This window comes from Jaculus jaculus, chromosome 14 (genome assembly GCF_020740685.1).
Source record: "Jaculus jaculus isolate mJacJac1 chromosome 14, mJacJac1.mat.Y.cur, whole genome shotgun sequence".
Classification (NCBI taxonomy): Eukaryota; Metazoa; Chordata; class Mammalia; order Rodentia; family Dipodidae; genus Jaculus; species Jaculus jaculus.
Genome location: NC_059115.1, coordinates 17,661,271 through 17,665,680, shown reverse-complemented (window position 1 = coordinate 17,665,680; position 4,410 = coordinate 17,661,271). Strand labels below are relative to the sequence as shown.

General features: G+C 40.5%; 1 long non-coding RNA gene across 1 annotated transcript; it reads left to right on the top strand.

Annotated features, from left to right (window-relative positions):
- Positions 1 to 313: 313 nt before the first annotated feature.
- LOC123454765 lies at positions 314 to 4,023 on the top strand. Its single transcript, XR_006633471.1, has 3 exons — positions 314 to 426; positions 914 to 1,033; positions 3,355 to 4,023. It is a non-coding gene; the product is annotated as an uncharacterized LOC123454765 (long non-coding RNA).
- The last annotated feature ends 387 nt before the right edge of the window (positions 4,024 to 4,410 follow it).

Here is a 4,410-nt window from a genome sequence, read left to right as displayed (position 1 = left end):
AGGGCAAGAGGGGAGGGTAAGGGTTGAGGGGCACAGAAAACTAGACCAAAAATGGAACTGGCACCATAAAATCCTATATCATGAAAGGCAGACTAAATGAATCTTTATCAGGTCCTTACAGGGAACACCTGAATCAAAGGGCCCTGGAGAGAGTATGATGAAGACTAACCTTAATCTTCTCCTATTTATCTCTCTTCCCCTTCCCCTCTCCCTCACTCCATCCATCCCTCCCTGTCTTTCTTCTCTCTTTCTCTTTTATATTGCTTACCTTTTTCCTCCTTCTTTTCCCTTGGCACTGGCCTGTAACTCCCAGTACCAGGATGCAGTTGACATCCACAATGAGCTGTTGATCATAGAGACCTACAAGGTTTCCCAACAGAAGACAGATTTCTGTCAGAGCATTTGATGAGCCACCAAAGACTAATGGTAAGACCCAACTGACAAAGACACTTTATATTTTTGGTACAGTACATGGAGAGACCTGGATGGAATCTGAAAGAGAGTTAGTCCCCAGATAATTCTAGCTTGTCTAGTGCCAGAAGGTGCTACATGAGTGACTGAGGGAAAATGACAAACGTCTGTAAAAGCAACTTGTGGTCTAATCTACTCAGTAGCAAACAACCTGACATTATGTTCACCCAAGTGCAGTAGTGGTACACAGCCATGGTGGGTAACCAGCTGCTCTTGAATTGGCTAATGGATCTGCTCTGTGGGATGGAACCCATAGCTGAAACTGGGAAACAATTCAGAATCATATCCAAAAAATGAGTTTTCTCTCCAATATCAAGCTCCCACCAATCTTGAGTTACAAGAGGGTCTACACCTATTAAATTCTCTTTAAAATAATAATGGTTATCTCACTTAACTAGTGCTGACTTCACTCTCCATTGAAGAATCTGCTTCTCTTTTTCAGATGGATGCAGAACCTGAGGATAGAATCAGCTCATTGCACTCACCAGGGTCCCAGATGAAACTATATTGGCAAAATGAACAAGAGTGCTGCTTTCATGATGAACCTGGTATCAACACAAAGGTGAAGGAGATAGACACAGAGAACACTCAACTCCCACCAAATGAGAGATCTAGAAACACAGAGGCTCCCAAGACCTCATCACTGAAGCAGACCTAAAATTAACCCAACATGGCTCAGGGAAATTTGTGGAAGACAGGGCAGAAAGATTGTTAGAGCCACAAGTTGGGACATTATGCACAGAGACATTGCCTCTAGCCCATGAGTAATTGCTATCCTCATTATACACGACCCACATTCCCCAATGAGGATGGTCCCTTCAGAGGGGGAAAGGACAGGGAGGAAGCTAATGATGGTACCAATCTGGCTGTTTACACACTAAGTATGTACATAACTAATAAAGAAAAAATTTCTAGAAAATAAAGAAAGTGAGAGCAGGGATAGATTAATCTTGGGACTTCAGGAACATTACATATTTGGACCATTTTTCTTAGATGATGATCATTGTTTTGTCATGAGGCTGTAACCTGTAGCAAGCCATGTGTTTTTTGAATTTATTTATTTATTCATTTATTTGAGAAAGAGAAAGAGATGAGAAGGAAGAGAGAGAGAAAGAGAAGGAGGGAGGGAGGGAGGGAGGGAGAGAGGGAATGGGCTTACCACGGCCTTCAGCCACTGTAAACAAACTCCAGACACATGTGCTCCTTGTGCATCTGGCTTATGTGGGTACTGGAGAATTGAAATGGGATCCTTTGGCTTTGCAGCAAATGCCTTAACTGCTAAGCCATCTCTCCAGTCCCCAAGACATATGTTTTGAGAGATAATTTATTTACTTTTAATCATTATGAGTCTGAGATATCAGAACATGCACAATTATATAAATACAATGTTGAGTAAGACAGATTATACGTATATGTATGCCAACACACACATACACACATACATACATAAATATACATACACACACTCATGGCAAACCTCCTACCTCTGCATCCCAAGTGCTGGGATTAAAGGTGTGCATCACCATGCCTGGTTAGGACAATTTTATTTACATAAAAGTTTTTATATTTTTACTGATAGCTCTTAAAGTAGATGAAGTTTAGACAAGTTACCCAAGTGTGTTCTGTACAAATGGTATTAGCTCTATTTATAAATAACCAATTCTAGTGTTCCAATTTGAAGTTAGCACATTTTTACCCAGAAATGGGAGATAGGGTCCCTTAACAAGGTTTTAAATTAAAGCAGCACTGAGCTTATCTCAGAACATGAAGTCCTTTTTACTTGTTTAAAAATAAAAGTCATAATGACAGAGACCAGATGGTTTTTGACATAAAAATAATAAACTCATTAATGATGATTTAACATAACTAACATCACATATTTTATATTTGATCAAGATAAGACACTATATTATAGTCTTTTAGATATGATATTTAATTATACCTTTATAGAAGAAAAATTAATAACAAATAAAGATTGATATTAAGATTTAATTTGTAGGAAGTATAGGAGGACCTTGTCTGTGCATGGTGGGGTAGTGGGTGGGATGGTGATCACGAGTGTGGAGGTCTCTGGTAGCAGGAAAATCAAAAGAGGGAGTTGGAAACACTAGCCCACTGACTTGGGCCTGAGTAGCCTGCAGGAAGTGCAGGAGGACCTGGTCTGCCCATGGTGGTAGCAGCTGGGATGGCGGTCATAAGGAGGTCCCAGGTAATTAGGAAAATGAGCAAGAGTGCTGCTGTCTTGGTGAACCTGATAATCAGCACAAGGGTGAAGGAAATACACACAGAGAATGCTCAACTCCTACCAAACCAGAGATCCAGAGACACCAAGGCTCCCAAGACCTCATCACTAAAGTAGACCTAAAACGAGCCCAACATGGCTCAGGGAAATTCATGGAAGAGGAGGTGGGAAGATTGTTAGAGCCACTAATTGGGACATTATGCATGGAGACATTGCCTCTTACCCATACCTGATGACTATCTCCACAATGCATGACCTACAATCTCCAACAAAGAAGGTCCCTTCAGAGGGAGGAGGACAGGGAGAAGGCTAATGAAGGTACTAACATGTGCTGTTAACACACTGAGTATGTACATAACTAATGAAGAAAAAAAGAGTCATACTATATATCTGTATAAATAAGATTTTGCTTACATAAAAGAATTTTATCAATATAACATTAAATAGATCAGGTTGTACTGGAAAAAAATAATTATATTATTAATTTAATTCATAGGCATATAGTTATCTCAATATTATGACAAGTGTAATGATATCAATAAGTTTCTATTGATTCAAAAATCAAATGGTATGCCTATTCCCCTACCATCATGGATCTTCTCCTTGAGTCTATAAAATAAGCCTTTTTTCTTTCCCACAAGCTGCTTTTGGTCGGGTGATTTCTACAAGCAATGTGAACCTGACTGCAACAGTAATATTGATACCAGCAGTGATCATTTGCTGCCAGACACCTGACTATGTGGCTTTGGCCTTTTGGAGCTAATCTTCAAGAGGAATGTGAGAGGATTTGAAACCTTGGCCTAAGAGATGCCTTGCAGTGCATCAGCTTGATGGACTATTCTGGTCAGAGTTGAAAGACATGAATGCAGTAAGAACTATGGACTGTGGGTTTTGGGTTATGTGGGTGATAAAGAGCTTTGCTTGGACTGGTATAGAAGCAGTTCATGTGAGAGGCTTGCTGTTATGCCCATGACCTGAGAACTTGTGTAGCATTGCAGTGCATAGAAATGGACTGGCGTATGCAGAGAAAGAAATGGAAACTTTTGTCTGAAACTTCTTCCCATTCAGCTGCAATTGTATAAGATATTACAACCATTGAGAGATTATGCCAGCTGAAGGAGTATACTGTTCTTCAAAGTCTGCTTTACCCCCACCCTCCTGGATCAACAAATTGGCACACCACCTAGTATTACTGGGTATAGGAAATGCAGGAAAGAGAGGGCTATTGCATTTGCAACAAGGTCTTGTGTTTTGGAAACTGCCATTACAGTGTGAAGCAGGTTTGCTGGATTGCCTGCATGGAGACCCAATGGAGCCATGAGGATGCACCATGGGTTGAAGTGGAGATACTGGGACCACAAGATGGCTGTTACACGGAGCTGAAGGCCCCAGATGAAGTTTCCAAGGACTGTGAGCAGCCTAGCTAGAAGGGTGGAATTGAAACTTCAGAGACTTGTTGCTGCTAAGAATTATCAGACTTGGAGACTTGTCACCGACTAGAGTTGATGGACTTCGAGCTATAGAGTTTGATGTTGGCCCTCTTTAAATCTTGTATTGGTTGAATATTTTTTTGCTCTGCCAAACACCATCTTTTGCAGTGTGAGTGTTTATTCTGTGCCATTACGGGTTTTTTCTTCTTTTTTGGTATTATACTTCAGCTAAAAGATCTCAGACTATGGGAATGTTTGAATATCATT